At 43.0% G+C, this 24,092-nt stretch overlaps 1 long non-coding RNA gene across 1 annotated transcript in view; it reads right to left on the bottom strand.

Annotated features, from left to right (window-relative positions):
* The window catches only part of LOC309856353, a 32,332-nt gene extending 10,135 nt beyond the window's left edge, over positions 1–22,197 (bottom strand). The window contains exons 1-3 of the long non-coding RNA XR_014307158.1: positions 22,092–22,197; positions 21,783–21,951; positions 8,308–8,392 (exon numbers count right to left, since the gene is read on the bottom strand). This is a non-coding gene — a long non-coding RNA (uncharacterized lncRNA). The remainder of the gene's footprint in view (positions 1–8,307; positions 8,393–21,782; positions 21,952–22,091) is intronic.
* Between the last annotated feature and the right edge of the window lie 1,895 nt (positions 22,198–24,092).

Genomic DNA, 24,092 nt, shown 5'->3' with positions numbered 1-24,092 from the left:
TTCAGCCTGCTGGCTTCACTGCAGGCTGATGGCCCAGAAGCTGAGCAGCAAAGAGAGAAACATGTTACTCCAAGCTCAGTGCTTCCAAAAGCAAAGTGCTATTAGAAATAATTTTCTGGATGACAATGGAGAAGTAAACGGGCCTTTGAGTTAAGGTGCTGCCCAAATGCCAGCATTTAAGGCTATTATGAACAAGCCCCAGCAAAGTGCTATGTAGTGACAGGGATTTCTATAGATGCAGATTTCTATTATAGCCTTTCAGGCCCCCCACATACCTTGGAAGAATGGAAGAATGGAAGTGGTATTATGCTGAACTTGAACAGAATCAGGCAGCCAGGGCCCCCCACTAATCTCAGCATCATACATTTCATTCTAGACTATTTAGTGCCACGCAAACAATTCTATCAATGATTCCACGCATCCCTTCTGGAGGAATCTTGGGGACCCTAAAGGACCAGCACAGAGCCTGTCCAAGGGCTCCCAGCTAAAAGAGAAAGGGGGAGCTGAAAGGCAGTCTGCTTTCCCTTCACCAAGCCATGAGCCCTGGCACAGATCTGCCTCAAAAGGCCACATTACATGCTAACAGTGATCAGTATGAAAACTTAGCTAAAGGATCCTCACATCTCTAAAAGGATAACTGAAAATAGAAGTGTTATGGACTATATATTTGTGTGCACTCCAAAATTCCTATGTTGAAGGCCTAACCCCCAATAAGATGGTATTTAGAGGTGGGGCCTGTAGGAGATGATTAGGCCTAAATGAGGCCATGAGGGTGGGCTCCCCATGATGGGCTTAGTACCCTTAGAAGAAGAGAAAGAAACCTGAGAATGCTCTCTCTCCACCACATGAGCACATAGCAAGAAGGCAGCCATCTACAAGACAGGAATCAAATTAGCCAGCACCTTGACCTTGGACGTCTCAAATTCCAACAGCATAAGAAAAAGAAATAAATGTATTGTCCTTGACACTGAGTCTACAGTATTTCTCATAGTAGAACTAAAAGAAAAGCCTCCAGGTATAGTGCCTAAAACCCATCTTTGGAGTGGTGGCCTCAGCCCCATATCCCTTTACTGTCCTCCCTGATGAGTTCAAGAAGGCAAGAAAAGTGGAAGGAATAACTACTTCCCTCCCCCTTCAGAACATCACTGTTACAACTTCTCTCCCTCCTTAGTATTTATCATAGTTCTAGTGCTCCAAAATGAAAAAAGGAGTGATGAAAATGGCTCACTCATTCCTTCATTTCACAATATGGCATTGCCTATGTCATGCCAGGTGCTGGGCTGAATGAAACCCCCAGGGAGCTGCTTTTCACAACACTGTGGCTCCTGGTCTCTTGCTCAGAGGGAAGCAGCTATGTTACCTTTCCCTGGCTCCTGCTCTTCCTCTTCTTCTCACTGCCCCCTCCTTCTAAAGGAAGTAAAACTAAACAGGTCACAGTCACTAAGACCTCTGCTTGTGAGCTTGTGGGGGAAGAAAAATGGGTTAATTCTTGAAACTCAACTCCAACTCAGACACAAAAAGAGATTTGACTTGAAGCGTTTTGGGAGGTCTCATAGAGAGATCTAGGGGTCCCTAAATGCTGATGCCCTCGGCCTAATTTCCTTGAAGCCTGGCTTGAAAAGAGGAATAGGTGTGGAGGAGGTGACTCCCATGAGGTAAATGCCACTGCCTAGATCCTGCTTGCCACTGATGACCTCACAGATATGGGTACAGGCTTGGGCTCAACCTGCTTTTGAAGCAGGTGATGGTTTGAATGGATTTTAAGGGATACTGATACACCAACTACTAATTATTTCTGGGTGTTTCCCTTCTTATACTCAGTATTCTTCTTTACCCTCATCCTTCTTCCTTTCTGTCCTGGCTTCCCTGCTCATCTCTGTCCAGTGTCAGTTCTCACTTTCCTGCTGTATCTTTCCTCCTTGGATTATGTGAAATTGAAAATGTAATCTAGCATGTTCGCTCCTTGATAGCAGGAGTCTCACTCTCTTCCAGATTCAAGTTGTAAATCTCTGCCCAGGCCCTCTTTTCTCCCAGTGAAACATTCCCCTCAACAACTTTAACCTCCCCTCACTGGTACTTACAGGCCATTGGCAGGTGCTCACCTTCCTTCTGTTTCCTTGGGCTAAGCTCTCTCCCTAGAGCACACGAGGGTTGTTGACCAGTTTGGGGAGGCTATTTCCTTAAGTGGGACACCTTGTGCCATGGTGTTATTGCTTTGTTCTCTGCTTCTTCCATCCCTGCTGCCCACTCCATTCAGACTGCAGCTGCCCCATCTACTGGCCTCCCTACTCCCCACATACACAAACACCAGCCCTAGGCCTAGAGCCTGCAGTGCCTTGTTCTGTCTAAAGAAGGTCCTGCATTGTTCTTGCATTTCCCTCTTCATTTACCATTTGACTAAATCAGTCCAAGGACCCACCTTTTCTCCCATGTCCCAGGTCTGCATGCCAAGAAAGCTTAATGTAACCCAGCACGCACCCTCAATCCCCACTGTTACTTAGGCACCAGGTTGTAAACAGATCAGCTTGAAAGATGGTGGCGGGGGGTGGGGGGGTGTCTCAGACATAATGCAGACTATCCACACCTGACAATCCCCAGAGGTTGGCCCTTGATTCCCTCACTCACCTTGGCCCTGGATGCCTGCTGAGATATAGCTACCTTGCCTGCCTTAAAACAGAGGAAGAGGGGCACCTGGGTGGCTCAGTCAGTTAAGCATCTACCTTTGGCTTAGGTCATGATCTCAAGGTCCTGGGATCAAACCCCACATCTCCCTGTCCAGTGGGGAGTCTGCTTTTCCTTCTCCCACTGCCCCTCCCCCTGCTGTGTGCTCTCCACTGTCTCTCAAATAAATAAATAAAATCTTTAAAAAAAAAAAGAGGAAGAATGAGCATGGTACCTAAATGCTCATTGGTTAGCTTTTTGCTAAGATACAAGAGAACAAGGAAAGAAAGAAATGAGGGAGCTACCCCCTTGACACCCAGCAGTGTTTGGCCCAATTGATCCAAATGTTGGTATCATGCAAAGAGGGAGTTGGCTGTGCTCTAACAGCTGAAGTCCCATATATCCAGCCCTCTCTCACTCAAGAGTTTTGACCTCTTCCCTAGAGAATCCACCTAAAAAAGGCACTGGTTCCTTATAGAGTAGAGTTATTTTAAAAGCCTGCCTTCTGCCCTCTCCACTCCAGCTTCCCAGTCCCCAGATGTCCACTCACCTTGGAATATATGCACCACACCTTATCCCCTCACACTCTGCAGGGAGCAGTGGAGTCAAGAGAAATCAATCAAGTGACACACTTTCAAAGTTCAGGGCCTACAGCAATGGCCTTTGCTTTCAAGGTAGCTCCCATGACAAACATAGTGGCCCTAGTGATCTACGTTCAGGTGCCAAATCATCACAGCTGTGTGTTCTTTAGGGTTGAGGCAATGAATATTCAAAAGAACTCTATCTATTTGCATATGTGTGAACCATTAGCCTTCATTAATCCTTTAGAACTGGTATCTAGTTCAAACTCCCATAGAACTTCTATTGAATGTACCCTTTCTTATGTCAGCCATTGGTTTAGGTTTCCTGGGTATTCCCTGGCGAGAGAACATCACTCCTGTTCTGTGGACACAGGATAGGTTTTACTGTACCTTAAAGCTGTGTGGTCCAGGTTAGTTGCCCTTCCCGAAGTGGGGGAGAATATGTAACCACTAAGCCAGCCCTGCAAGAAATTTTGGGGGGGGGTTCTATAAAATAAGAAAGCCCCCAAGAGTGATACAGAACAGAAATATACAGACAATCTATAGAAACAAGGACCTCACAGGCAACATGATGATAATAAAACATATCTTTCAATAATCACTCTCAATATAAATGGCCTAAATGCTCCCATAAAATGGCACAGGGTTGCAGATTGGATAAAAATACAGGACCCATCCATACGCTGTCTATAAGAGACTCATTTTTAACCTAAAGATATATCCAGACTGAAAGTAAAGGGATGGAGAATGATCTCTCATGCCAACAGACCTCAAAAGAAAGATGGGGTAGCAATTTTCATAACAGACAACTAGGATTTTAAGCTAAAGATTATAGAGATACAGAACCACACTATATCATTCTTCAAGTCTCTATCCAACAAGAAGATCTAACATTTGTAAATATCTATATCCCCAGCATGGGAGCAGCCAACTACTAAGCCAACTGTTAACCAAAATAAAGAGACATATTGATAAGAATACGTCAATTATAGGGGATCTTAACACACTACTCTCAGTAATATATAGATCAACTAAGCAGAAAATCAACAAAGAAACAAGAGCTTTGAATGATACACTGGACCAGATGGACCTCATAGATATATACAGAACATTCCACCCTCAAACAACAGAATACTCATTCTTCCCAAGCACACATGGAACTCCATCCAGAATAGACCACATACTGGGTCACAAATCAGGTCTCAATTGATATCAAAGGAATGAGATTGTTCCCTGTATATTCTCAGACCACAATGCTTTGAAACTGGAACTCAATCACAAGAAAAAGATTAGAAGAAATGTAAACACTTGGAAGCTAAAGACCATCCTGCTTAAGAATGTTTGAATCAACCAGGAAATCAAAGAAAAACTTAATTCATGGAAACCAATGAGAATGAAGACTCTTCAGTCCAAAACCTATGGGACATTGCAAAGATGGTCCTAAAGGACAACTATAAAGCCATCCAAGCCTCACTCAAAAAAATACAAAAATCCCAAATACACAAATTGTCTTCACACCTTAAAGAACTAGAGAATCAACAACAAATTAAGCCTAATCCATGCACAAGAAGGGAAATAACTAAGATTAGAGCAGAGATCAATGAATTAGAAATCAAAAATAAAGTAGAACACATCAACAAAACTAGAAGCTGCTTCTTCGAAAGAATGAATAAGATGAATAAGATTGGTAGACCACTGACCAGACTTATCCAAAAGAAAAGAGAAAGGACCCAAATTAATGAAATTATGGATAAAAGGGGAGAGGTCACAACTAATACCAAGGAAATAAAAACAATTATCAGAAATTATTATCAACAGCTATATGACAATAAATTAAGCAACCTGGAAGAAAAGGATGCATTCTTGGAAACCTATAAACTTCCAAGACTGAAAGGAAGAAATTAACAATGTGAATAGACCAATAACCATTAGCGAGATTGAAGCAGTGATCAAAAATCTCCCAAAAGAACAAGAGTCCAGGACCTGATGGATTCGCTGGGGAATTCTACTAAACATTCAAAGAGGAAATAATACCTATTCTCCTGAAGGTCTTTTAAAAAACAGAAACAAAAGGAAAACTTCCAGACTCATTCTATGATGCCAGCATTACTTTGATCCCCAAACCAGGGAAAGAACCCCTCAAAAAGAAGAATTTCAAACCAATATCCCTGCTGAATAGGGATGCCAAAATTCTCAACAAGATCCTAGCTAATAGGATCCAACAGTACATTAAAAGGCTTATCTACCACAACCGCGTGGGATTTTTTTCCCTGGGATGCAAGTGTGGTTCAACATTCACAGATCAATCAATGTGATAGAACACATAAATAAAAGAAAAGACAAGAACCACATGGTTCTCTCAGTTGCAGAAAAAGCATTTGACAAAATACAGCATCATTTCCTGATAAAGACTCTTCAGTGTATAGGATTAGAGGGAATATTACCCAATTTCATAAAATCCATCTATGAAAAATCCTCAGTGAATATCATGCTCCATGGGGAAAAGCTGAGAGCGTTTCTCTTAAGATCAGGAACATGACAAGGATGCCCACTCTTGGCACTATTGTTCAACATAGTACTAAAAGTCCTAGCAATAGTAAACAGACAACAGAAAGAAGTAAAATGTATTCAAATTGGCAAAGAAGTCAAACTCTTTCTCTTCACAGATGACATGATACCTTATGTGGAAAACCCAAAAGACTCCAGCCCCAAATTACCAGAACTCATACAGTAATTCAATAATATGGCAGGATACAAAATCTATACAAAAAAATCAGTTCCTTTCCTATACAATAACAATGAAACTGTAAAAAGGAAAATTAGAGAATCAATTCCATTTACAATATCACCAAAAACCATAAGATACCTTGGAATAAACCTAACCAAAAAGATAAAGGATCTATACTTGAACTATAGAACACTCATGAAAGAATTTGAGGATGACACAAAAAGATGGAAAACATACCATGCTCATAGATCAGAAGAATAAACATTGTTAAAATGTTTCTGCTGCCCAACAATCTATACTTTCAATGCCATCCCTATCAAAATACCAATGGCATTTTTCAAAGTGCTAGAACAAACAATCTTAAAATTTGTATGGAACCAGAAACGACCCTGAATTGCCAAGGAAATGTTGAAAAAGAAAAACAAAGCTGGGGGCATCACGTTGCTTGATTTCAAGCTTTATTACAAAGCTGTGATCACCAAGACAGCATGATACTGGCACAAAAACAGACACATAGACCAATGGAACTGAATACAGTGCCCAGATATGGACCCTCAACTCTATGGTCAAATAATCTTTGACAAAGCAGGAAAAAATATCTAATGGAAAAAAAGATAGTCTCTTCAATAAATGGTACTGGGAAAATTAGACCATTATACACACAAGAATGAATCTTGACCATTCCCTCACACCATACACAAAGATAAACTCAAAATGGATGAAAGACCTCAATGTGAGATAGGAATCCATCAAAATCCTAGAGGAGAACATAGGCAGTAACCTCTTCAACATCAAGCACAGCAACTTCTTTCAAGACGGGTCTCCAAAGGCAGGAAACAAAAGCAAAAATGAACTTTTGGGACTTCATCAAGATCAGAAGCTTCTGCACAGCAAAGAAAACAGTCAACAAAGAGGCAACCCACGGAATGGGAGAAGATATTTGCAAATTACACTACAGACAAATGGCTGATATCCAAGATCTATAAAGGACTTCTCAAACTCAACACCCAAAAAACAAATAACCAAGTCATAAAATGGGCAGAAGACATGAACAGACACTTCTCCAAAGAAGACATACAAATGGCTAATAGACACATGAAAAAATGTTCATCATCATTAGCCATGAGAGAAATTCAAATTGAAACCACTATAAGATATCACTTTACACCGATTAGATGGCAAAAATTGGCAAGGCAAGAAACAACAAGTGTTGAAGAGGTTGTAGAAAAAGGGGAACCCTCTTACACTGTTGGTGGGAATGTAGTTTGGTGCAGCCACTTTGGAAAACAGTGTGGAGCTCCCTCAAAAAATTAAAAATAGAACTACCCTATGATTCAGCAATTGCACTATTAGATATTTACCCCAAAGATACAAATGTAGTGAAAAGAAGGGCCATGTGTACCCCAGCGTTCATAGCAGCAATGTCCACAATAGCCAAACTGTGGAAAGATCCGAGATGCCTTTCAATAGATGAATGGATAAAGAAGATGTGGCCCATATATACAACAGAATATTACTTGGCCATCAGAAAGGATGAATACCCACCATTTGCACTGACATGAATGGAACTGGAGGGCATTATGCTATGTAAAAAAGTCAAGCAGAGAACGTCAATTATCATATGGTTTCACTCATATGTGGAATATAAGGAATAGTATGGAGGACATTAGGAGAAGGAAGGGAAAAATGAAGGGGGAGATTCAGAAGGGGAGAGGAACCACGAGAGACTATGGACTCTGGAAAACAAATGGTGGTTTTAGAAGGGAGAGGGGTGGGAGGATGGGTTGGCCCGGTGATGGGTATTAAGGAGGGCACAGATGGCATGGTACACTCGGTGTTAAATGCTAACACTGAATCATGGAACACTACATCAAAAACTAATGATGTACTGTATGGTGAATAACATGACATTAAAAAAAAAAAAAAGAATGTGTGTTCAAGGGCCCTCCCCATAGAGCATGGCAGATGGTACAGAAAATTCTAGCTTGAGACACATAGGAAATCTGGCCTGCACACCTCTTTCTGTGGGTTGTGTTCCTACAGTCACACAAGGTAATGTGCCTCAACTCTTGTACCCTCCTAAGAGAGTGTGGAGAGAGCAGAAGGCATCTTGCACATGAAGCCAGAAAAGTGAGAGAAACTCCAGTGTCAGAGCAAATGGCCTGAGGACTAGCATCCCAGGAGTACTCTATTGCAGGTCAGAAAGGTGGGATCTGGAGAGGTAGAAGTGTAAAGCCTGGAGGTATGTCACAGGTCAGCTTAACTCATGGGACTGGTTTGCTGTGTCTCAGCTCTATTCAACTTAATACACAGATCTCGGGTCTAGAAGTGGCTTACCTTCAAAAGCTGGACTCAGATGAACATCATATTGTGTCAGCATCCTGCCCCAAACCTTCTTAATCAATTTCATTTGTAGTTTTTGCTGAAACAGAGAAGTCACTGGTCATCAGTAAATGCCATATTGTTTCTCAGAGAACAAACAGCAGAGGTCACACCAGCTGTAAATTTTCCAGAGCTTTCCCTTCTGTACACAGGCAAACATACAGTTGTATGCGTACACACCTTCTCTCCCACACAACTCTCTTCCCACAGTGAGTTAGCCAGAAGCACAGCAATGAGGCAGATTTTTTCTTCCTCCTCAGCTTTTAACCAGAGGGTGGGTCACAAAGCCTGGGTCCATGTTATCAGATAGGATGATGGGGGAGCAGCAGACATTCTGGGAACTGGAGAGTGGAAGAAGTAGACAGGTGGCAGCCCTCAGATAAATGTATTCAAATCCCTAAAGAGCTCCACCTTGCAATCAGCATGGACACAGCTCTCTAAGTTGGTTGATTAGAACCAGGAAAAGTAATCTTCCACCCTTGACACCCTCTTGAGCTGTGGTGACCAGTTTACATTCTCCAGCTCAAAGTCACACTTCCCCTCCCTGGGCTGGGACTGGGCATTTTGTTATCAAATCTATGTCAACCTTGCTCTTGTACACCTGTTTTTAGGACATATAGCATATGACATAAAAAAACCTTTTGATCCTCACCCAAACAAACCCATTTCAGATTCTTGGCTATCTTCTCAAAGACATTCATTCTGGAATCTGGAATCTCTCATTAACCATGTACATTATGCCTCAAGATGTCTTAGGTGAGTATGAATAACTAGCAGTAGCCCTGCAAAGAACTGGTATGATATTGTGATTTAAAATGACCAAATATATATTTCTCACATGTATCTGGTCTTCCTCCTCAGGTCCTGGCTCAAAGCTCCCCAAATCCTGGAATTTCTTCAGTTTTGAGAGTGACAGAGGTATCTCTTATTATGTGAGTGAGGTGACTTTTAGAAGCACCTAAAGACAGAGGCTGTTTGCCAAGAGAATCAACCACGTGATTAAAGGGCTGAAATTTCCAGCCCTACTCCCCTAACCTCCTGGGGAGAGGAGATGCTAGTTGAATCATTAGCCATTGGCCAATGATTTAATTAATCACACCTATACAATGAAACCTCCATAAAAAAACCCAAAAGGACAGGATTTGAGAGTTTCTGGGTTGGTAAACACATGGAGATTTAGGGAGAGCAGTGGGTTGGGAGAGGGCATAGAAAATTTGCAGCCTTTCCCTATACCTTGCCCTATGTGTCTCTTCCATTTGGCTCTTCCTGAGTTACTTCCTTTTATATCTAGTAAGTATAATGTTTCTCTGAGTTCTGTGAACTTCTCTAGCAAATGAGTCAAACCCTAGGAGAGGGCTTTGATAATGTCTCCTTTATAGGCAATCAGTCAGAAGCACAGGTAAGAACCTAGACTTGCGACTGGCATCTGGTGTAGGGGGAGGGCAGTCTTGTGGGACTGAACACTCAACCCATGCAATATGACGCAATTAGTAGATAATGTCATAACTGAGCTGAACTCTCAAACAAGAACCTAATTGGGATGTTGGGATGGGGCCTAGATGTTGGGATTGTACCCAAGAACCTAATTTAGCTGGTGTTTCTAAAGAGCTCTGAAATGTTCGTGCAAGGCACCTGAGACCTTCAGTGAGACCATTCCACACACACTCACCCCCAAAAGGGGCCTGTGAATGAGAACAGGTCCTGAGCATCACTAGGAAATGGGATCTTTCATATGTTGGCCAAGAAACATCACAGCCCACAAATCTGTGTGTGTTGCAGGGGGAATTCACTAGCACACTCTGATATATGAGATTGTGGACAATGCAGAGCTGCTGCCTGGAAATGCCGAACTCCCTTTCCTTCCCCTTCGGTACATGTTCATTTCTCGTTTGCCATTTGAAAACTTATTCCAGATTATCTTCAGTCACAGAATTTCATTTTGCAATATTCCAAATTATGTTGATGAATTATTCCTGAATTAAAGCGATGTATTCCCGTTTCCAATCATACATTACCCATGTGCCAGTGCTCAGCATCTTGTGGCCACAACAAATACATATTTCTGCATGATCGGCATGACATAGCTATTTAACAACTCTTCAGGTATCTACAGACCTAAACTTAAATAAAACACAGACAAAAAATAATCTGTACCTTCAAATGTTTCACAAGAATAAGTTCAAAGTATACCCATCTCTGGCCACATGAATATACTTCTATAGATTGCACATCCAAGGCTAATAATTTCCATTGGTAGCACTGAGTAGGGTCCCTCAGGTTCTCAACACACACATACACACACACCCTTGAAAGTGGGCTAAAATCTGTCCTCAAACAGTTGTCTCTCATTTCTCTGTTTTGTGTCTTTCCCATTGCTCTGTACCTCCATTTTGATCACCTCCTATTCACCCCATTAAGGAGGAAAGGATTCTTTCCTATGGTGGTGAGGATAGCCAAACACATAACACCTGACGCTGGACAAATGCAAGGACAACCATGTGTCAGTCACATATAGTCCCAGCCTGAGACAGCTGGACACAATGCACCAGGAAGAGCTGCACTCTAGTTGCACTCAGGAACAGAGTGAACAACCAGGGTCTATAGGAGGCAGGCTTTGCCCTGTTGAGGACATAGTACCTCTGGTTTCCAGGGGAGAATGCTATTGGCTTGTTGGAATAATTCCACAACTGGGAGGGAATTGAAACCCTTAGCTAGGGATAAGCCGGAACTATACCTGGTCTGTTCAGAAAGGAGGGTTGTTTAGCTAAGAGAACTTATTTACATGCACAGCATGGGGAGGAGAACTTTGATTAGACCATCTGAGGTCCTTCCAATTTTACCAGATGTCAAGACAATATAGAACCTGAATTTTAGTCCCTGTAACATAACTGAGTCCTTGATGCCTTCACATCAGTTTAAATCTTGGTGTTAACTGAGACTCTTAGGGAGTAGTGGGGCCTCCCTAGGAAATGGAATAGTCACTTGCCCAAAAAAGAGAGAGGTTATCGAAAACTATGAACTTTAAAAGTACCCACCCTCATGGCTAATAATGGCAACTGTGGCATTGGTGTAGTGAGTACTTAGAGGACATGAATTTAGGCTAACCAATGCTTACAACAATGTGTGTAGAGGAGGTCTATTTACCACTTTTGTAACTTAAGCAGGAGTTCTTTGAGGAGCTAATTAGAGCTGTCAATTAAGCAAGCAGCTTGAGGCCAATCGGGGAGTTGCCAGTTCCATTTACTGCCTTTTTCAAGAGCCCAGCAATGTGTATTGAGACCCGAAATGAATGCTTTGGCCATAACCATAAGATCTTGGATTCCAAAGATCTTTCTGTTGAAGCCCTTACACTGTAACCTTAATACACTTGATCTTGATTATTTTGCAAATTTGTCTACCTGCTAAAACTTATTTGTAACTGCAAAATCAACACTCAGCACTTTTGTGGTTATTTGCAAACATGTGCAGAGTGACAAAAAAAAAAAAAATTGAATCATCTGACCCACAAGTTCTCAGCTAGGTTTAGACAAAGTAGCATTCCAGCTTCTTACTTCATCTCTCATACAATAAACAAGTGACCTTCCAACAGTATAGTTAGTACCATGTTGTTCACATTTGTGTACTTTTTGTTAGTGGTTTCACTGTTTAAATCGGCCCCCAAGTTTAATGCTGACAAACTGTAGACTTTTCCTAAACACAAGAAGGCTGTGATGTGCCTTGTGGAGAAAATACACGTTTTAGGCATGAATTAGAGGGATGTTATCAGTGAGTTCAGTGTAAATCATCAACATGTTAAATATCAATTTAAATAAATCAACAATATATACAAAATAAGATGTCTTTAAATAGAAACACAAAAAAACAAAGTTTACACACTGATTGGTGGATGAATATGTTGTTGTGACTAGAGGCTCCCAGGAACCTAATCCTCTATTTCTCCTAGGAGAGACAGTTTCCTATTCACTAATTCTGTACTCATGGTGACTTTTACAGGACATAACTACCACAAATAACAACAAACAACTGTATATAGAGAGACATCTGTTATCCTGTGAATTAGTCTGCTAGGGTTGTCATAACTAAATACCACAGACTGGGTGGCTTAAACAGAAGAATTTTTTTTTCTCACAGTTCTGTAGACTAGAAGTCCAATATCAAAGCACCAACAGGGTTGGTTTCTGATGAGACCTCTATCCTTGGCAGGTGGTTGTCTTCTATGTCCTTGTACAGCTTTCCCTTCATGTGAGTGTGGAGGGAGAATGGGAGACAAGGGGTGGGGAGAGAGAGAGAGAGCAAGCTCTGGGGTCTCTTCATTGTCTTATAAGGACCCAATTCTATTGGATTAGGGCCCCACCCTTATGACCTTATTAAAAGTTAATTACCACCCTAAAGGCCATAGCTCCAAATACAGTCACATTGCGGGTTAGGGTTTCAACATGTGAACTTGTAGGGGACCCAATTCAGTATAGTGTCTTGATTTATATTTTGGGTATCTGTGAGACAAGTGATTCTCAGAGTTCTTTACCCCAAAAGGGAGCAACTCATAAGCAATGGCCCAAGAGTTTATAAAGATGTGCAGATGGGGCTATTTGATATCCAGAGCATCTAGTGTTAAGATGACTACCTGAAGTTTGGCCAATTGTGCTGACACTTTTGTCCTCTATTTTATCATGGTCATCCTAGTTAAGGGATGGGAAGCAGTAATATCTATGATGGTGACAATACCATCTGTAGTGTACAGACTCCCAGTGTTGTTGAATCAGTTGATTGCAATGGGCTTCTCAAGTAGCCAAGAGGTTGGTGGGGTAGGGGGAGTTTCTTGGACCATTATGACATCTGGTAAGGGAGTAAAAACAGATAAGGCCATGCCTTCCTGCAAGAGAGATTTGCTGCTAGAAGGCTCAGGTTTGGCTCTATCCTCTATTGAGGAGGCCTCACTAGTCATGCTGAGGTTATGGGGTGCCAGTTCCATGACCCAAGGCATACTGGGCAATGGGGTACAGAGGGTCATAGGCTCAGGATCTCTGAGAGCCTCTACTTTGAGGATAGTCCAGTATGTGGCCAGCAATTGTCATTCTAATGGTGTATAGTGCAAGGCCAAGACAGGCAGTTTCTTGCATCAGAAGCCCACAGCCAAATTTACCTGTTGTCTAACCCAACATCATGGGTGGTCCAAAGACTCCATAGAGCATGACAGGGGGTTACTAAAGCCTCTACAATGAAGTAACCTCTCAAGACACCAACAAGAGTGTCCACTGATTCAGATTTGGACAGATTCTACAGTCTTGTTTTTTGGAGAAGGCTTTTATCATTGTGTTGTATAAATTCTTTCAGTAAATATTGGATTTCCAATTGGATTAAACTGTGGACCTTGGTTTCAATTTATTTTTTTTCCTCCCTCTCTTGGGTTCCTGGACCTAATTTCGACACGTGAAGCTTGGTGGGTGGGTGGGTGAGGGTCCTTCTCACACACTATCAAGCAATTTTCAGATACCAGCAAAGTGTCCAGTCCACCTTGACCCTGACACTATCTAGAGAGAGCATCAGATCCCACAGGTTAAGGGTTCAGTCTATAAGACTGCTTGCTCCCTACCAACTCAGATACCAGTTGTTACCTGTTACAACCAGGTTGTTACCTATGCTTCTGAGCAACCAGCTACAGACCAAAGGTTCCCATGACCTGCTCCTGGGATTTGATTCACTTGCTAGGGCAGCTCAAAGAAACCCATTTACTCTCCAGATAACCATTTACTATAAAAAGATATGACTCAGGAACAGCCAGATGGAAGGGATACATAGGGAAAGGTATGTGGAAATGGGTGGGGAGTTTCCATAATCTCTCTAGGCATGCCATTCTCTGAAAATCACTTGTTCTCCAACTCAGGAGCTCTCCAAACCCTATCCTTCTGATCTTCATAGAGGTTTCATTACATAGGCGTAACTGATTAAATCATTGGCCACTGGCTATTGATTCAACCTCTAGCCAGCCCCTCTTTCCTCCTTGGAGGTCTGGGGTGAGACTGTAAGTTTCAGCCCTCTTTCCACATGGTTGGTCCTTGAGGCAAATAGCTCCCATTCTTAGGTTATCTAAGAAAGGACCAAAAGTCGCCTCATTAACATAACAAAGGATAACCTTAAAGCTCTTACCACAGGAAATTCCACGTGTTTTAGGAGCTGTGAGTCAGAAACCATGGACAAAGACCAAATAAATATGAAAAATATTTTGGTCATCTGAATGACCAAATACCTATTTCTTTCTTACAAATCACAATATTACAGTTGCCTGTACTCAGGTTTGTTGCAGTCTTTTTTTCTTTCTTTCTTTTTACTTGTTTTTTCACTTGATATACTCTGTTCCAGGGGGTTCCACTCTACTCTGCTCATATTTATACATTTCTTCATCCAGAATCAGATCATTAGGGTTAGGGGCCTCCCTTACAGCAATGTTTGGCATTGGATAGGGGTCTTACATTGGGAGAACAGCTGAATAGTGAATGCTTTTCCCCCTTTTCTCATCCATTCCTGGGCCAAAATCCACCATGGATGTGCTCTTCTTCAATACTCTTGGAAGTCAGGAGAGTGTACAGGCAGCAGCAAGGGAAGCAACAGCACAGGAGATACACAAGCTCATGATCCTGTCCAGAACAAGGACTATTAAGGCAACCAGAGGTATCATGCTTAATTAGTTCTCCCTGTGGTTAAGAGTCCTCTTCCTATCTGCAAACCTCATAAAGAGTCATCCCAGAAGTACACAGTCACAATGACCACATGGCTGGCTGCCCCAAGTATCTAGTAGTGGTCACCAGGTTAGAAACAGTGGTCACGGGGCGCCTGGGTGGCTCAGTGGGTTAAGCCACTGCTTTTGGCTCCTGTCATGATCTCTATCTTTGGGGTAAATACCCAGTAGTGCAATTGCAGAGTCATAGGGAAGCTCTATTTTTAATTTCTTGAGGAATCTCCACACTGTTTTCCAAAGTGGCTGCACCAACTTGCATTCCCACCAACAGTGTAAGAGGGTTCCCCTTTCTCCACATCCCCTCCAACACATGTTGTTTCCTGTCTTGCTAATTTTGGCCATTCTAACTGGTGTAAGGTGATATCTCAATGTGGTTTTAATTTGAATCTCCCTGATGGCTAGTGATGATGAATCCCTGATTTCAAATAATGGGGTCCCAATCTTCTAAACACTATCAAAAAGGTCCTTCTTCTGGGATCCTGTCTGGTTTTATATTTAAAAACTATGGTCCCTCCTCATGCACATTTTTAACTGTCTGGACCAACTTAACCAAAAATAATTTAGAATTTCAATGACCTCCCCAAACTCGTTTTTCTGAGAACCAAATTAGAACACAGTGAACCAGTGGCACTACCTCAGTGGGTTAAGCATCCAACTCTTGATTCTGGCTCAGGTCATGATCTCAGGGTCCTGAGATTAAGCCTCACCTGCTTAAGTCTCTTTCCCTCTCCTTCTGCCCCTTCCCCACATGTGTGCATACATGTGCACGCAAGTACTATCTTACAAAACAAACAAACAAACAAACAAAACTGTGAACCTAGAATTAAATAGACTATGTGGTAAGGAGAGCATTTTTTGTGATGAGTATGGGGTGATATATGGACGTGCTGAATCATTATACTGTACACCTGAAATAGCATTTGTTGGAGTTGTAAATTAGGGACTTTAGTGGTCTTCCTTTTAGTTGAATCATCTAAGACGTGGGTGAGCTGATTTGTTAAATTAACTGAACCAGGAGTGGACATAGTTTCTCATTCCATGTTGGTCCTTTTTAACCAGAAAAGAAAGATCCCAGTTCAGCCCATTCACAACCACAAAGTTAAAAGCTACTCCCGTGGATCTGACATTTAAAAGAACAGAATTCTCTCTGAAAACAATTTGGAACCAGCTATAATAATTATTCATGGGCTCATTGGGCTTCTGGGTACAAGCCTGAAACTTATTCCAGGCAACAGGTTTTGGGAAAGCCCTAAGAATAGGCTGGTAATTTACAACTCCAACAAAACAAATGGAGGCCCCTAAACAAAACCCTCCTGATGATCTTTGTCATTATTGCAAAAAGCCACAGCATTGGAAAAAAGACCATTATAAGCTTAAGCATTCCAAGTGTCCTCCGTGTTTTAACCAATCTTTCCAAGTGCCCTCCTCCTAACTCCCAACAATGAAACTCCAAGAACTACAGGGGCTTTTCCCAATCCTGCTCTTAGCTGGTTTAGAGAAACAACTCTCCAGATTAGGAATAACTCTCTCTCTGCCATTACTGACACCAGAGCTATGCCCTCCGCTCTCAACCCGTCTGTTATCAAATAGCCCTTGCCTCAAGTATTAACAAATGGGAAATGTGTGTCAAATAAACCTCAACTGGCTCCTGTCTCTAACCCTATCCCCCTTTATTTAAGCCCTCTGAGAGATACCCAACTTTCTCCTTAGTTTCTCTGCCTCTATTCACTTGTTGGGCCAGGATTTCTTGGAGAAATACTGTGCTAGAATTTCTTTCTCTCAAAAGGGGGAAATAAATTCTATAATTTGACAGCAACAACCAAAATAGCCAACTAGATGAAGCAAATGAACCTTTTTTAAATTATGATTATGTTCAGTTAGCCAGCATATAGTACATACATTTCTGTTGTAGTGTTCAATTATTCATTAGTTGTGTATAACACCCAGTGTTCATCCCAACACGTGCCCTCTGTAATACCCATCACCCAGTTACCCCATCCCCCACCCCTCCCTTCTATAACCCTCAGTTTTTCCCCCAGAGTCTCATATGGTTTGTCTCCGTCTCTGAACCTTTAATGTCATTTATTTGTTCCATCTCTAATGACACTAGAGCTAGTTATAAGGACACTAATCATGTGTCCCCTTTTCACAGGAAAACAGCATCCATCTGATTTTTAGCCTAAAAGGGACACAAGGTCTCCAAGGAAAAACTGAATTTTGTTCAAATTCAAATTTGTTATTTAGGGCACCTAATCTCAGAACAAGGGCTCCACGTAGATCCAAGTAAGCTCCATAGCATCCTGAATTTCCCCAAAACTAAGTGCCCATTATAAGGTTCCCTCAGGTGGGCTGATGGCCTAGCGTCAGAAATGAATTTCAAACTTTCCTCTCATGGCTCAGCCTTTACATACATTACTAAAGAACACTAAACCTGACCCCATTAATTGGTATGCTCAGGATATCCTAATTTTAATATCTTAAAAGAAAGCTTAATAAATCTCTTTGCCCTTGGACATCCCAATTACCAACTTCCTTTTTTCCCTTTTATATACAACAGGGAAGGGAAGGACCTTGGGGGTATTCAACCAAAAACATGGGGACCATCATAAACCAATAGGGTAATATAGCCAACAGCTAGACCCTGTGGCCTGAGAATACCTTCCCTTGCCTCAGAGCCATTCCTGCCACTGCCCTTTTAGTTAAGGCCACTGAAGGAATAGTCAGGGATCCCCTCTAACCATCTTTGTGCCCCCAGGAAATAGAAACCTTCCTAAATTCTAATGACTGTGAATGGGGTTCTGTCTGGGATCTCAGAACAATACAGTATTGTTATCCCTCATCATCCTGTTGTTCTCAACCCTCATACTCTATCAGCCTCCATCCCTACCTAAATTCTCATCACACTCAACTATTTTCAGCCAGTCATCTCGCCACCTATGAAATCCTCTTGCTCACAGTTCTTCACATAATTTTTTCTCACCATAATAACCTTAATTCTGGTACTCTCCTTCCCTCTTCTAGAGCAATACTCCAGACAATACTGTTTGACTCTGACAGATCACCTCCTGACTCCTGTGATGACTTACAGGAAACTCCTTTGGTTGATGCTAATTTGTCATAGCTCACTGGCAGTTCTTATTTGAAAGGTGAAAATGGCAAATATGGTGTTGGATATATAATTCCAACTCCCTTGGAAGTAACTGAAGTGACATCTTTGGCTACTTCAGCATAAGGTGAACTATATCCACTCACAAGGACGAGAAAGTCTCTCTTCATCCCCATTGAAATGGACCTGTATCAGGTGCTGCTAAACAACCACTGTGCTGTCGAATTCCAAGGAACAGAATTGTGGATTCCCATGTCACTTCTAAAGAAAGCACACAGAGCACCTGGGTGGCTCAGATGGATAAGCATCTGTCTTTGGCTCAGGTCATGATCTCAGAGTCCTGGGATCAAACCCCTCAACCCCGCATTGGACTCCCTGCTCTGCAGGGAGTCTGCTTCTCCCTCTGCCTCTGCCCTTCTCTCTCCTCCTGCTCCTACTCTCTCTCTCAAATAAATAAATAAAATCTTTTTAAAAAAGCAATAAAATTTAAAAAAAAATAAAGCACCAAACCTTTACTGGACCTACACACCAACTGGTGACCCAAAAATAAAGATTTCCAGGAACTGAAGCAGATGAAAAAGCTTTCTCAAGATGACAGGACCAGGCATCTATATACCTTCTTTCCTTTGCTTGTACTTTCTTTGCCCTCTCTTCCTGGAAAAGACAGTGTCCTTATCCATATTTCCAATCCTTTGCAAAAGGGAGAAACCTCTCTGACCGTTGGATCTGTCACAAGAAGCTCCAACCTGATCTCGATGTCAGAGATCCCATAGTATTACCTACAACTGCTTGCTTTCTAGAATGAAATGCCACTGCTGATTACAACCAAAAGCCTAGAGATGTTAATTAGCAGGTTGGCTTATTGCAACCAGGTGTTCACACACCTTCAACATTTCCTTAGACATAATCATACTACCTCCGCCAAATCCCTCCATCTTTGCCAGTCATACAATTTTTACTCCCCCAGGTTCTTTTCCTTATAGAACTGTGATCTGTCTCCCTGCACCCAAGGGAAATATAAATAAGTTTATGCCTCTTTGCAAGGTTTTTAGAAAAGCCCTTTAGGAAAAGATGGGACTCTCATAGAATGTCATCCTAACTCCTCTGAACCATGGCTACAAATCAGGAAATTTCCAGTTAAGGAATCTATCAATAATGAGACCTTAGTCTTCTATGTTCCACCTGGTTTTGTTTGCAAGGGACAGCATTTCCTATGGGCATATGAATGCTTAGATAGCTGGCAATGTTACTGGGTTACTTAATAGCATTCCTGTTAACATCTATAACAAATCAAAAGACTTCCCATTGGTCTGCCCCATTAGACCTCCAGAGCCATCATAGATGGGAAATTCTAGGAGGTATACATGTCCCTTGGTTTGCCTCCATAGGAAGATATTTACTTCCTTGGATTGATGGAGTAAATGCCAATGAACACAGAATCAGATATCTCCCCCTAATATTAGCAAAGCTGGCCAATTCCACAGCCAATTCCAAAGCAATAGCATCCTTTTTTTTTTTAAGATTTTATTTATTTATTTGACAGAGAGAGATCACAAGTAGGCAGAGAGGCAGGCAGAGAGAGAGAGGAGGAAACAGGCTCCCTGCTGAGCAGAGAGCCCGATGCGGGACTCGATCCCAGGACCCTGAGATCATGACCTGAGCCGAAGGCAGCGGCTTAACCCACTGAGCCACCCAGGCGCCCCAAAGCAATAGCATCCTATCAGCCATCATTTGACTCATTGACTAATGTAATTTTGGACAATCGTAGAGCCCTTGATTATCTACTTGCTGAGCAAGGTGTTTGTGCAACAACAGGTACCACTTGTTGTACGTGGGTAAATACCTCTGGAGAAGTAGAAATTCAATTACGTGAGATCAGGGGACATATGCGCTGATTAAAACAAATCTGACCTAATGACCCCTGGTCTTTCGATATATTTAGCTGGGTTTGGGATCTTGGTTTGGAACCATCCTGGAAACTGGATTTGTCATTACTTTTAATTCTGCTTGTATAATTATTTTTAAAATTTAACTGTTGCTTATCAAATCTCTTCAGAAGTAATACATCAAGTAGCGTGATGCTAGCTCTGCACTTTGAGATAATCTCCAACGTTTAGGACCTTGATAAGACACAGACTCTTTAAAAAAAAAAGATTTTATTTATTTATTTGACAGAGAGAGATCACTAGTAGGCAGAGAGAGAGAGGGAAGCAGGCTCCCCACCGAGCAGAGAGTCCAACCCGGGACTCGATCCTAGGACCCTGAGATCATGACCCAAGCTGAAGGCAGCAGCTTAACCCACTGAGCCACCCAGGTGCTCCAGACACAGACTCTTCATGGGAAGTGATTGATAGCTCTCCCTCCTACCCTTCCTTACTCCTCAAATGTGGCCTCGATGGCTCCAATCATTAAGCACATTCTCTCCAGTGTGGGCCAATGACAACCAGGAAAGATCTTTCCTGCTATCGAGGAACAAACCACTAAATTTGAAATTTGAAAATTCTGACTCTTGATCAGCAATACTTTCAAGGAAAGATCTTGATCAAAAGGGGTAAATGTGAAAATAATTAAAGGAAACACTTAAAATGGAGTCAGGAAGCCCCAGAGGGGGACCTTTCAAGTACATACCTCTCACTGCAGCATACATAACCAGCAGGAAGAACGAAGATAATGACATTGATGAGAGAGGGCACGTTCCACATAGGAATTTATCTCCTGTCTTTAAGAAAAGGAAGACCCGGGACGCCTGGGTGGCTCAGTTGGTTAAGCAGCTGCCTTCGGCTCAGGTCATGATCCCAGCGTCCTGGGATGGAGTCCCACATGGGCTCCTTGCTCAGCGGGGAGCCTGCTTCTCCCTCTGCCTCTGCCTGCCATTCTGTCTGCTTGTGCTCGCTCTCTCCCCTTCTCTCTCTCTGATAAATAAATAAAATCTTTAAAAAAGAAAAGGAAGACCCCTCCCTGATCCAGCTGCACACTAATCACCACCTGTAGCCAATGAGAAACCCTGACCATCTTCAAACTGCCCCTCCCATCTTCTCCAGTCAACTTTTGTCCAGAACCCTCCCCAATTTCTTCCTAAAACCTATAAAAGCTGACCTTCCCTTTGTCTCTTCGGACTTGCTTATGTTTTGCCATAGCTTGCTTGTCACAAATTGCAATTCCTCTGCCATTCCCAAATAATCTCATTCTTTTACTTAAATAAAATTGTTCTTTGCTCTGAAGTTAACACCCCACAACCCTCACCACTCCCCCCCCCCACACACACGGGGGCCAATGCCCATGACTCCAAAACGCTTGGGACCTTAGTCCCTGGGGACAGATGGTTGGACCCTGTGGTGGTGGTATCCCCACCCCCTGCTATTTGGGCACATACTGAAATTGGGTGCTATCAGGTGCCACTGTAACATATGGGCTGAAACACAGGACTGGCCACCCTCATTACCACCACCAACCCCTGCAGGGGCTGACAGGCAGGTGCATTAGCAGGGGCTCAGAAGCCCAGGTCCAAGCGTCCCCAAGCCAACTCCTACCAAAAGACCGCCCACTCGCCCCTCCTGCCGGCTCACGGTAGCCTAGCGACCAGCTTACCAATAAAAGAGGGTCCAAGACGACGCTGGGAACGTTGGAGGAGGATTCATTACAGGTCAAAGTGGAATTTCTAGGTTGGGGGGGGTGGTGTCGCCCTCCAGGAGCCAGGTCCTGAAGAGCAATTGGAAGACAGCGGATCCCAGCAAGCCCGGGATGGCATAGCTGGGACCTACGGAGAATAAGGTCGCGGATCGGGAAAAGGACAGAAGGAGGTGAGCGGGAAGCACGAGGCTAGAGGGAGCTGGGGGGGGGGGGGTCAGGCGGTGAATGAGATGGGGTGAGGGCACTAGCTCTTCCGCAAAGAGTCACCTCTAGGAGCTCAGCATAGAGGGCAAAGGTGAGCAGAAAGTGCGGGCGTCGGTCCGGAGTCCTGCGCGGCGAGAGGAAGAGCCACGCAGGAGCTCTACTCCACGCCGCGCCCACAGGACGGGTCAACCGCTTTGAATTACGCTGGGTCTGAATCCAGTCCCCGCTGCAACTGGGCGGGCATTGAGCCAGCCGCGCCGCTGGCTCCGCCCATTCCATGGCCGCGCCAGCCTAGCCAATTGTGCAGATGCCAGGAGCCATACAAAAAGACAAACCACCCTGCTATCTTCCCCAACTGGGGTGCTGCCCAGTCCTCTGCTCTTACAGGCATCTGCAGTATCTCTTGGGCCAACTCCAGCACCTTGGCTCTGGAGGGTTGGGCCAGGGTCCGCTGCTCGACGTACCCCTCCCCCGCCCCCCCCCCCGCAAAAATGGAAAATTTGTTTTTCTCTTAAAACAGCTTGTAGCCAAGAGGTTGTTTTTTGTGGTGAATAAGTGCCGTGATTTGACTGCCCTGGCTGAATCTGCATTCTGAATGAGCTAGACATTTGGGGGAAGCAGGACAAGACTGTTGGTCATTTCCAGACGCTTGAGCCTCTGGGTGGAGTGGAAGAGGATCACCAAATAAATTTTTATGACAGGGTTCTGGCCACAGCAGGAGTGACCCTTCAGTAGGACAGAAATTGGAGTGCGCGCTCACACACACACACACACACACACACACCCCAAACCAGAGGATACAGCGTTGGAGTGTTGCTGGCTGACACCATAAAAGGGGAAAAGAAGGCAAAGATAAGTGTATCTTCAAGGGAATTAGCCTCTGGAGAGCTGGCCAGTCTAATGTTCCAGCATTCTGTCCCCATCGTATGGAAAAGCCTGGCATTTTGACTAGAGGGTATTTATTCTTTCTACTATCCTGAATATAGATAGCTCTGTGGGATAAAAGGATATCTGAGACGAGAAAATGCCTCCATTCATTACCCTCTCTCCTTCCCATCTCTGGTCCAATTTAAAACAAGTTTAGCAAGAGGCCTCTTCAGAGCACAAAAGCCAAATAGGCAATCAACAAATAGAACTCAGCTTTGAACATCCTAAGGCATGCCATTTAAAAGTGTTGAAATCAAAACAGATTTCAAGTTCACTCTTGGTTAACTAGAACATTCCAGCAGAAACATTGTTCCCTTTCTCTTTCTTTCAGTATTTGGTAAATGAGTTGGAAGTGTTTGTGCCCAACATATTGCAAAGTTTCAGTTGTGTGGAACTCCTGGGGGTGGCTGTTTGTCACAGCTAAGGATTTAAGTCTTTACCCATCATCAACAACCACCCACACTTTTTTTTACCATTTTAGAATCACTTTAAAAATATATCTCATAATTTCCTGCCTTCTTATAACCAGCAGAGCACCCTAGTACCTTCATTTCCCCTCTCATTTTCCCTCTTTTTTCTTCCATCGCAGCAAATGCTTCCTTCCCACATGAGTGCAAGGTTAGAAAAAAAAAAATGTGGGAGCATCACTAACCATCACTTGCAAGAGCGGGTCAGTCAAGCCCACCCCTCCTGCTTGTAATCCTTCATTCCTTGTCCCCAGTCACTCAGGCATCCTTGTGCGGACAATTCTTGCTTACAAAAAATGGAACAGCCATTCCAAGTAATTTTGCCAAGCACCTGAGTTGTACATGTGGGGACACTGAAGCCTAGAAAAGGAAGAGGGGTTGGCTCAAGATACTATAGTGGAAAAAGCCAAACCCAGAATCCTGTTTCTGGGTTGGCCTAGTTCCAGAACTGTTTTTTTGTTTCGTTTTTGGTTTTTGTTTTTTTGTTGTTGTTGTTGTTTTTTTTTTTTTTTCAGTGAAAGTTGGTTTTGACTGGTATTTCAGGCAACTGCCAGCAGGTGGGAGTAGATTTGTTTGCAAGCTCATTTTTCCTAGCCCCTGGAACAAATTCCACAATCAGTGCCATATTTGTCAAAGGAAGCAAGCTTCATTTCCCCCACCCCAGGTGTCC

The sequence above is a fragment of the Mustela nivalis genome, assembly GCF_964662115.1.
Source record: "Mustela nivalis genome assembly, chromosome: X".
In the NCBI taxonomy this organism is placed as follows: Eukaryota; Metazoa; Chordata; class Mammalia; order Carnivora; family Mustelidae; genus Mustela; species Mustela nivalis.
Note: the sequence above shows the minus strand (reverse complement) of the source record. Positions and strands in the feature narration are given on the sequence as shown.